This window comes from Chaetodon trifascialis, chromosome 19 (assembly GCF_039877785.1).
Source record: "Chaetodon trifascialis isolate fChaTrf1 chromosome 19, fChaTrf1.hap1, whole genome shotgun sequence".
Lineage (NCBI taxonomy): Eukaryota > Metazoa > Chordata > Actinopteri > Chaetodontiformes > Chaetodontidae > Chaetodon > Chaetodon trifascialis.
The window spans coordinates 6,690,001-6,701,739 of NC_092074.1; the positions used below are offsets into that span (position 1 = coordinate 6,690,001).

The 11,739-nt window shown below is 41.9% G+C and overlaps 1 protein-coding gene across 2 annotated transcripts in view; it reads right to left on the reverse strand.

Annotated features, from left to right (window-relative positions):
- The window catches only part of fam49a (family with sequence similarity 49 member A), a 31,839-nt gene extending 20,518 nt beyond the window's left edge, over window positions 1-11,321 (reverse strand). For both annotated transcript variants that reach the window (XM_070987437.1, XM_070987438.1), the window contains exon 1: window positions 11,182-11,321. The gene's annotated coding sequence lies outside the window, so the exon portion shown is untranslated. The remainder of the gene's footprint in view (window positions 1-11,181) is intronic.
- Between the last annotated feature and the right edge of the window lie 418 nt (window positions 11,322-11,739).

The following is an 11,739-nucleotide window of genomic DNA, read 5'->3' on the forward strand; positions in this document are numbered from 1 at the left end:
ATGACAGTAAAACTCAGCAACGAGTGACAAATGACGAAGTAATTACGGAATAAAGCTGATACAATATCCAGTTAACAAAAAGTTAAGGTAACAGTATTTCTAAAGCCTGGACTACAGTTAACTGATTGTCAACACAAACTCAAAACACAAACTCAAACATGCCTCAGAGCTATATATTAAATCAGCATTTCTTCTTCCTCTTCCTCTCTTTATTAGAGGTCTTTAAAGGACACCTTTATAGCAGTGTGTCAGTTGTTGACACAGATGCTACTCAGATTACCCCTGCCTGTAAGGTTAGCTTATTCTGTACTGCAAATTTAGGCAAGATCAAAGCAATAATGAATGCCGTAAGGACTTTTTTTTTTTTTTTTTTTTTTAACTATTGCAGGAGCACAACCACACTTCAGAGAGCACAATGTGCTGATGATTAAGTATCAACACAGAGCATTTAGTTGAATCTCAGCTCACTTTTTGACCATAATGCAATGTTTAAGTGCCTTCTGCCATTATTTTTACAGCAAGTATCATGGTCCATTACCTTCCACTTAGTGTTGCTTTTTCTTCTGTTTTCCTATATGGTGCATAATAAACTATGGCCATTACATACCGTTTTGCTGTTAATCTTTTTATATTTTTCTTTCACACTGTGTTGACTGGATGTCTGATTCAAATACTAATGGAAGCTTGGACATTTTCAGCTGTAGGTTACACTTAAATGAGCGACACTGTTCTAGTGCAGGTCTAGAGAGTCTGTGTACTAACTCAGAGGTTCTTATGTCTGTTCAATCAACCCATTTCCTCTGAGAGGGACTTTGTGTAAACCAAAGGAAACCAAAATCAACACCAATGACCCAAAATAACTTCTGTTTGGGAATCTCTTGGAAAATGACTGGCAAGTACAGACCAATTGTTAACTAGTGTCTCTCTCACTACCAAGTGCCTTTACAGCATATTTTTTGTCTGTGTTCTGTTGTTCTTGCTGGCGAGCATTCACACTGTAAAATACCCTAATAAAGTGGGAAACTGCTTATGGTGTGCTGGCCTTTGGCTTGATATAATCTGCATACTCACTACCTCAGTGTCTGCTGAGTGTTGTTATTGTTCTTTCCTAAAAAGTTTTATATCCTAGAAAAATCACTAAAGAAGCACCAAATGGCCGTTATGGCACACTGTTAAGAATGAAGTATTTTGGTAGTAAATAGCATAATTGTCATAAAAATTGATAACACGGATGATATGATCATGAGCTTTGCACCAGTGCAGCCAAGATCAGGGGTTTTATTATCTTTGGGCTCACACTAAGGATGTCTACAAATATGCAACAATGACGCACTTTGGAGAAAAGTGGTCACCAAGTGGCATATGGTCAAGCTCTGCTCAAGTTAAGCCCATTAACTACAGGTCCTAAAAAATGCAGAACATTCAAACACACCAGCGTGCCACTTAAAAACAACAAGATTGGCCTTGGCTTTCTACATCCATTTTTAAAATCCTTCTGCTGTTTTGACTGGCCAGGAAAACAGGCCTTCAAATTGGGTTAGCGGAGCTGCGTCTCCCTCAGGCTCCTTTCGCTGGAGCAAATGTGACAGCAGGGCGTGTTGGGGGGCTGAGCCCAGCTCGAGGGGAGGTTGGCTGAGTTTTGCCCTAATATGGACACAGGCCGGGGGGTGCGGGGTGCTGCTGGAAGGCAGGGGAGAGGGTGGGCTGGTGGAGAAGGGGAAACCTGCCCAGCACCACCATAATGGCAGCCTTGCTTCCCTCTGCTGTATCACTGACACTCTTTATCCTTCCCTCTTACAGTCTCCTTCACATACCAGGATTCAACTGTTTTGGTCTACTAACCGTGCTCTAAACACTCTATACACACTGAAGAACTCTTTAGCAGTAAGGACTCGTACATCCTGCACAGTTCATTTTTAAGCACTCACGAGCTCTCTGAAATGCTCTCACTCAGAAACCATACATCCCATATCACACACTATCTCACACACACACCATTGAGTCAGTGACACTGAAGCACAGAGCAGAGTCCGGTCCAGCAGGACTCAGCTCTGTTCAGCAGCTGGCTCTGTGTGCCCTGTGGTTCAGTCAACTGGGCCTGCTGCCTAATATTACACTTGCTCATTACAAACTCACCACTATCCCTCCTCCACATCTGGCCTCTGGTGTAGAGAGAGGGAGAGGGACGCTGATAATGGCAACACAGAACTCACAGTTCTGTCATTTTTTTTTTTCTGTTCGCAGGGCTGAGGAGGGGGGTTGTGGACATAGTAAACAACTCGGAGAAAGAGAAAGTGGGCTAGAGAGACACAGTCTGCCAAGGCACATAAGAGTGCATGAAGAGAACAATGGAAGGAGGAAAAGAAATCAAGACAAAAAGCAAGTCGGAAAGTTAAGGAGGGCGTTTGGTATTTGGAGAGGAGGAGGAGGCTGAGAGGCTGTCTGGCTACTAGCAGCCATTGCTGCATATAGTGGGACTCCAGGCGTAGAAATTCCTCCTACGTCTCTGCTCAATGCCACTTCTGTTCTGCCAAGCCCTGCATGTCAACAACACTGCAGATACAAAGAGAACCATGTCTGTGTGTGACTGACTCTTGTGTGAAACTAGTGTTGCAGAGTGTGTACGTGAGAGAATCAAGCGATCTCCACCCCTACATGCTCCTTCTCTGCTGGGTGGAGGCACCCAAGCCAGGCTAACAGAAGATACTTTTTACCCTGGGAGCAAGATTACCCTAATATACTCAAACAGAAGTGCCACTGCCACAGATTACCTCAAAATTATAAAATCTTGATAGTGAAAGTCTGCATTGATCTTTTGAGACAAGAAGTCATTTATCCACAGCCACCTGCAATACTCGGGGTGGATACATTTACTGCATTGGTGGGATGTGAAATAGAGCTGTTCAATATACTGACGGTCATCAGTATTGTGATATTGTAACTGGATAATGTCTAGGCAGTTTGTAATGATTGATACTGCCAAGCATTAAAGTAAAACAATTGTCTGAGCCTAAACGAAGAGTTTGACATTTTGGAAAATATGCTTATTGGCTTCCTTGCCGAACGTCAGCTGAGAAGATCAATAACTCTGTTACACAGTACCTCTCAGTTAAATATATTAAACTGCAGCCAACAGCTTGGTTATCTTAGCTTAGTGGAAAGACTGAAAACAGGCTGGCTGCACATACCTGCACCTCTAAAGCTCACTAATTAGCACCCAGCCAAGAGACAGTCTGGCACACAACCTCCCATAAAACCACAACGTGTCATTTTTACATCTCAGTTTATCAAATTTCTGCAAGAAAGCTAAAGCACATTTCCCCAAACACTGAACTTTTTCTTTAATAGTTAATTCTAGGGAAGTGAAATTGGCATTATCTACATTATTAACAGTGATCTTTTCTCAGTTTTTCTTGGCTAAATAGCTTGTACAACCTCAAATAATCAACCTTGATATTAGATTTTGCAAATACTTTCCAGTCTTAGAGTTCAGCTGCTTGCTGTTAATCTCCTAACACTGAGCTAGAGGACACAAAATGCTGAGACTACTGTTAACAGCTAAGAGAAATAGTCTCCTGGTAATTTATGTAGCAACAAGCTGTATCAACGCAGGGAGTGGGCACAGGGGTGTTCCTTATGAAAACAAACCTATTTATGGCTTTCTGTGCATGCTGGCTCTGCAGTGAAGGATCAGCGCTAATTACTTCTTAATGGTCTTGCAGACGATACTTGACCTTTACAGACCATGCCTTTGGTCTCTGTCATCAGACAAGTCTGTTGGTTTGACTGAGGCCAAATGCTTTCCCCTCCTTACATGCTTTCACTTTGCATGCTGTAGATCTTGTATATCTGCTTGGTAAGTGAAAGACTAGCTCAACACACACTCAGCCGCATGAAGAGGAGCCTGGGAAAACTACAAGTAAAAGTGTCAGAGAAAAGAAACTGAGTGCTGGCAGTGGTAATGGTGCTTTGCTATATGGTAACCTCAGCATTATACATTAACGTGCTAAAAGAGCAGGTTTACCGCATGTGCTCATGTTTTTGGTGAACAGTGAACTGAGTGGAGCCGTTTGCAACTGCTGAACGTGAACGTGAGCAGGCCTGCAACTCACAACTATACTGATAATCGATTCATGTGTTTATTATTACTTTGATTATTAATCATATAAAAAGGAAAAAAGCTGAATTTTATTGTTATTTCCAGCCTTTTATTAAAAAAAAAAAAACTTATTCATCATCTTGTAAAATACTCTTTCAAGCAAGACAAGACCACTACAATAAATAAATTAATTCAAATAAATGGGGATTGCAGCCATGCACTGAGAATAAAAGGGCAATGTAACTAATATTTATATTTGATCAGATATTGCTCAAGTTTCTCTCATGAAGAAATAAAGGACTCCAGAGTGCCTCTGACTGACGGCAAGAAACATTCAAAAAACAGCATAAAGCTATGTAACGCTATGTCTCCAGCAGATGTGTGTGTCCGGTTTGAGAGACAAACACATGATTACAGATTAATATAAATACAAATTTAACTGACAGAAATACCTTCCCGTCTGTTCTTTTCTCTATTTTGAAGCGGATCAACTTTAACAGAGCTTAATCAGGCGCTTGACTATACTGACAGGTCGAATCGAAGCATCCGACCAGTCTTGGGAAATATCTGCACATGAATGATGATCACAAGAAATCATTAACAACCAGTGACCGCGAGTCAACACCCGCAAAGTTCCTCGAATTCACAAGGCAAGTCAAATTCATAGCATTTCATGAAGGTCCGGTTAACTTTGTTTTCCAAGAAGAAGACAGACCTCCACCTTACTAGACTACACAGTACGAGATCTGCAGCCTTTGCAGCTCATAAAATGTATTTTTAAACACACTGGCTGCACAATTAATGACTCATGCACAGCAGTTTCGCTAGGACTGCAGCATGTGTGCAACAGAAACTATTTTTCTTCTGGACTTCCAAATAATTACATTAGCAAATTATGAAGATTAATAATCAGCATTAATCATCACAATCCCAACATACAGTAATCAGGATCAAGCCATTACTTTGCCACACACACAGTAGCCTGCCCTGAATGAACTGCTGTTGTTTGGTCATTCCACTGTTTTTTGTGCTGATACACCCTCCTCACTAAAGTGTGAGGGCGGCCCTCTTCAACATCCTAATATTTCTGCTCTCACAGAGCGCTAGCCTGTCATGAACAATAAACAGCTGTAAATCTCTGGATTCCTGCACCTGCTGAGATCAGTGAGAGTGCTGCTGAATTGCAAAAAACACAGACAGAGGCCAAGGTCCTTCTGCCAGCTGTGGAAATGCAAAAAAACAAGAGGTGTGACAGCACACATCTAGCTCGCTAATATCTGTCAAAGGTTAAATACTATGATGTTTTATTAATTCAGCTAATGATGTACCCTGTGATGCATAGTGGTACACGGCACAGATCTAGGAGTCGCATTAGTAGCAAATACTGTACGTCCTGGCTTGTATGCAATTTCTCTTCATAAAAACAGGGAGTGTGATTCACAGAGCAGAAATGTGACAACACCTGCCATTTATCAAATAGCAATTAACTCTCATAATCACTGATTAATGCCTAGAGTATGACACAAATACAACAGGTGACAAAGAATGAAATGATGAGATCAAGTCCATCTGAGTAAGCCTTCATCTTGTAGTTTTATACCTTTCAAACTAGCTTTGTACTGTAACATATTTTCCAAGGCTTTCCAATTTTCCAGTGGCCTAGAAAGTATGATGCTTTGGGCATTTGTGCATAAATAAACTGCCAAAGCAAAGAAGCCCATCGTTGTAAGTAGTTTACACAAAATCGATGGGGCAGATGGTGTGCATTTTAAATTACTCTGTTGTGCCACCACTCAGATTTCAAAAACAACAGGTTACTGATTTGACATGATGCAGCACTGAACCAAGGTTAAATAAGGAAAGAATAAAAGTTACATGAAAAAGAACAAAAACAGGGAGACAAACAAACACGTCTGTCATTACAACAATAATCAAAACAGGCTAGAGTTAACTGTGAATTAAATAAATGTTGAAAAAACACCCTTTAACACTGATGTGCATTAGCACATGTGGGCTACGTGTTTTTGAAAGTTGGAGGATGTGAAATCTCCTTAGTTAACCAAAGAAATTCTGTTTTCTAACATAAAATAAAGGCTTAATCATTCCTGTGGATAGTCTATGATGAGCAAACAGCATTATGGCAAACCATAGAGCACACAAGAACAGTAGTGCTGGAGCATTTTAGGGGTAATAAACACGCTGGGACTATGAGCACAGTCTCTGCACAATACTAGCCAAGCGAGAGCAAACTGAAAGTGCACAGCAAACACACTCACAGAGAGCTGCTGCCCCGCTGACAGGACGTGAGTATAAAAAGTGAAACGTGAGCGGGAAGTGTGCAGGGTCATAAAGCAGTGCAGCTCCACACAAACTTATTCTCACAGACAGACAGACGGATAAACAGACAGGCAGACTGGTAGTGTGGGGTAAAACAGGAACTCAGAGCAGACAGTTTGAGTCGCATTGTATTTTACTGTGACAGCCATGGTTGGCTACACACAAATAACTAATTTCCTGAGAGTAATAAAAACAGGAGGGGATCAAGGACGGCCAACAATGAATAAAAATATTACAGAATTCTGACTGGAGGACATTATTCCTGGTGAACATTGAACGCTGCTGGCTTAACTGTTAGAAGCTGTAAGCTGTTCTAACAGCTGAGATTTAGAAATCCTGCTTTGCCAAATAGTGAGACTGAAAAGACCCCTTGTGTAAGTGGGTACCTAATTCTGGCTAAAATAATAACCCTGGTTCACAGCACACTTGTCATTGTGGCAAAAGCACAGGTGTCAATAAGAACATTAACACTGACTCTGTTGTATTCAAGTGTCCCAGTAAGCTATGACAGTGTGTCAGCATGAACAACACCAGGACCCTGAAACTGAAGCACCTAAATGAATTCAGCCCTCATGTATTTTATTATTTATGCCCTTTTTCTTACTGTGACATGTCAAAATTTGTTAACTTTTCCTATTATCAGTAGTGATTACCAGTCTTTTGGCACCTACACACCAACTTTGACCTGAACAGTCAGAATAACTGCAAAACCCTATTCAGGTATGCAGGGCCTTTAATTATTTGACCAATAAAACAATTTCATGTAACTTTTGAAAATGTTGTGTCTATACTTGCTGACGGAACGTTATGATTTTATTATTAAAATGTCTTCAAACTTTGGAAATATAATATTTGATCTCCCTTCACGTCACACTTTCTATCACTTTCTACACGCACACGCACATACACACTCGCTTTGCTGAGCATCTGAGGCTCTAGAGCCAGTGAGAAGTCTGTGGTGCTTTCTGTTCCAGCCCAGATGGCAGCATTGGCTGAGTCAGCGGTGGCTGGTGGTCCACGGTAAACTGGGTGATTAGCCGTTGACAACAGGACAAGAGCCGAGCACTAAGAGCCAGGAGCTGAGGAACGGTTGGACTTCTAAGCCAGTTTGTTCTGTCTGAAGGAAGTAATGACTTCAACAAGTGTAAAGCGAGTGTTCAGCTTCTACTAAAAGGATGTGCACAACTCACTGCCATGACATAGTAAATAAACAAAATCGAGATAGTTTTGGGGGCTGCACGGTGGCGCAGCAGGTAGTGCGGGTGCCTCACAGCAAGAAGGTTGCCGGTTCGATCCCCGGGTCAGGCGGGGCCTTTCTGTGTGAAGTTTGCATGTTCTTCCCGTGCATGCGTGGGTTCTCTCCGGGTACTCCGGCTTCCTCCCACAGACCAAAAACATGCTCATTAGGTTAATTGATGACTCTAAATTGTCCGTAGGTGTGAGTGTGAGTGTGAATGTTTGTCTGTCTTTGCATGTGGCCCTGCAATCGGCTGGCAACCGGTTCAGGGTGTACCCCTGGAAGTAACAACTTGGTCCTGGTTGTACCTGCTTAAGCTTAAAAAAAAAAAATTGTTTACCATTACGGTATGCAAAGCGGTTACTTTCTTTTTGTTTTTTCTTAACACTAGAGGAGGAACCACAAGTTTGGCCAAAATTTGACACACAAACAAATGTGTGATCATTGTCCCTTCGCTTGCCTCAGGCAACCTGTAATACAACAGCAGGTTAAAACCACGAGTGAAAAAAACACCACCGTTAGAAAGGGTGTGAGGTGCCACATCCTGTATTTCTGATGCGGTGCTAAAGGCTAATCTCAGCTGGCATCAACAGGGAAATAATGATATAAGAGGGCTTCACACTGCCTATTTAGCTAAAACCTCACATCCGATATTAGACTTGGCAATGGTGGAGTGCTGGAAGGAAATCCGTTGGGATTTCTCATTTAGTGTCACAAAGCAACTTGTGATTCATAGTTGGACTCCTGACAAACAAAATCTGCTCCTGCATGCATGTGGAGTTTGAGAATAACTAATGCAAATATCACATTACCTTCATAGGGCCAGGTGAGAGTTTTAAGTAGCACATTTCAGTAGCTGGATGCCTCTTTGTAATATGACTGTAATGGCTGTAGTCATCATATTTCACACATCAGAGGGCAGCATCAATGCCAGCTTGCTAACCGTGTTTCAGGTGGATAATGTATTTCTTTGCTCATGACACTGCACATTCAAGCTAAAGGTGATGTATAGCATGTGCTGCTGTGAAGCTTTGGTTTAGGTTTCACACCTACACATATTTGAGTCCTGGTTTGATTACTGTGGGGGTGGCAGTGGCCAAAGCACTATACCTGGCTGGCTGTTTCATCATGATAAAAAAAAATAATAATGCTAAACATCTTCCACATGTTTGTTGATGGTTATTATTCATGTATTCTTTCTTATTGTTTTTTCTTCAAGAATTGTGGCAGTGCTCTTGCTGTGGTTTAATAAAAACAGAAAATACACAGTGAGGCAACACAAAGGCGCATCCCTGTGCTTGCCTCAAGCAATCTGTAATGCAACTGCGGGTTAAAAAAACCATAAAGTGAAAAAATGCCACCGTTTGAAAGGGCGTGAGATGCCATATCCTGTTTTTCTGTCACAGATGCGAGCACTGAGCGGTGAGAGAACAAAACTACAAGACTTTAAACTGCAATCTAACAGCTACTGCTCTGCCAGAGCGACGGTCGAGCATAGTTTCAGCCACACGCACACACGCAAGCACACACTGCATTCAGTCTCTGCCAAGATACATTTGTAAAGTCTGACATGTCTTTTGCTCTTTTCAGTGTTATCCCATTTGCTGTACCACATCGCATCAGCACGACATTTGAAACCTCTGCACGCTTCACATGCACCACACAAACCTGACTGATCAACCACCATGCAGGGACGCGGGGCGCAGCACTGGGATGTTCCAAAGCAATGCATCGGCTGATCAATAGAGAAACATTCTTTACTCTTAATGCTTATAATGCTATCATCCATTTCAATATTGTGGGGGTGATGGTGCTAAATTGGGCTCTTGCTACTTCAACATGTGGCAACATATGGTGCGGCATCACTTCGCAAACAGTGCGGTGCAACTTACCAGACATATGAAAGTAAAAGTCTGATCTTTCTATGGAGACAGACAGAACAAGACTTGAATTACACATGGTTGTAAACCAAGTGCCACATCACATGGGATTCTTTGTATATGTTGTGGCTTATAGTAATGACTTGGCATCTTCCTTTGGAGGCTACATAAAACCCTGCGTGCCCTAACCTGTCCACACTGTGTAACTTGTCTATACTGTGTGAAAGTGAATACTGAGGTGCACGGCAAGAGTAGACCATGCAAACAACATGCAAAGCATTTCAACTTCTTCCAAGGGAGATCAGGTTCATCCACAATGGCCATTGTCCTGTGTTTCAGTCACAAAATTCAACCAGCATGCCATTAATGCTGCAGTTACAGCCTGGCATACCGACTGAAACAAATCACTCTCACACTCACACTCACACACACACACACACAGTGTTGTTGAGGAGCGCAGCTGTTGCTGTATGTCCTCTCCAACAAAAGAGCGCCATTTCAGTGCATTGAGAGCCACGAAAAAGCACATTCTCTCAAGCTGGTTTCAAATGTAAAGCTGGCTAATTTTGAGTCCTGGCACTTTTACAACTCATGGCTATTTAACTGGTTTGCACAATTCAGTGTTGCTGTGTTTCAGAATTTGGACTCCTCAGTCATGACTAATTTATCAAATAATCAATACCAGCATATGACTATAAGCCCTGCAATACTTCCTGAATTTTGCTGGGGTTGAGGTGCCACCACCTACACCTCAACACTGTAATGACTCATAGTGTTGGACTGAATGAATGTGTTGCTGCCCTTGGATGTAATGAGTCTGCACTCCAAAAACATCCCACGAGGCAAAACAGAGTCACTCATTGGCAACTCGTGTCAAGAGAAAAGAAAGAAACAGCTGCTGTTGTCTGGCATTTACAAAATGTAACTAAAGCAGGATAATATGGTGCTTCCACCAGGCTGAAGATTCACTCATTAGAAAACAGTAGAGAAGACAAAAGTCATATTTTGTTTCAACCACCTGCCAGTACACATATAGCACCCTGATGTCAGATGGTTGCGAGCTCTACAAAGTAGTTAGGACGCAGTGATTGCGGATTGGAGGAGTTGTTAAACTGTTAAATAAGTTGTGGCAAACCGGGGTCCCAAAGCATTTGATTTCTCTCATTCACCCACCCACCCATCCACTCAAGCGACTGAGAATGCAGCAATAACAAAGTGATTCCTCAAATGAAACGTGGCTCGAATTCTGCCGCTACTCGCAAGCTAAGTTTGCTGGCTAGCCAATGCGCCTATTAGCCGGCACTGCTGTCAAGCAAACCCAGGAAAGCGGAACGTTATTTCCTCAATAAAAGAGCCCGTGAGACTAAATAAGGCACAAGCGGTGATACAGAACAGCCTTGTCACAGTTGCACAACGTTTAACGCAACCACACTATTAATTTCAGCGCTCAAATGTGGCTAATGTTAGCTAGCCAGTTAGCTTTCCTCCCCGGCATCTCTTCCCATGTGAACTCATCTGACAGTCACTGATATGACAGGGATACACAATTTGGCACGACAGCAGGGGAAGTAAATCTCATTTAGCGACCACTAAACACGAATAAAAGTTGGTTAAACACGAATACTCACCTGTATGTCTCTTGAGGTAATACTTTTAAGGATGTTACGAACCGAAGTCTTGGTCTCCGCAGTACTTTCACCGACCTTGGCTGCTCTGCTTGTCCCCAGCAGCAACGCACAACAACACTCTCAGCACGTACCCCTCCCTCTACCACCAGAGCCACGAAGGGGAAAAAAAAAAAAAAAAAAAAAAAAAAAAAAAAAAAAAGAATTTCAAGCCCCGCCCATTCACATTTGTAATTGGTCAATATTAGGGACAGTGCGAAATGAGCCAATTAAATCCCCCATTGTTTTTCTTTGTGCAGTGTCATTATTTCCTCTCTGCAGTGCGAAGAAATCTCCAAGTTGAAGCTGAAAATGATATTCATGAAGAGAGCACAATGAGGAAATGAAGCTTTGACTATTGTATTGTTCTTGTGCTTTAACGTTTAAGAGTTTATTCTTTCTTTAAGGATGAAAACACTCATACTTTAGGGCTGTATAATTATTATTATATATTGTACTTTTACCGATACAAATCATATTTCCCTTATGGATTCCTGCAAGTTACATTTCCAGTAATCCTTG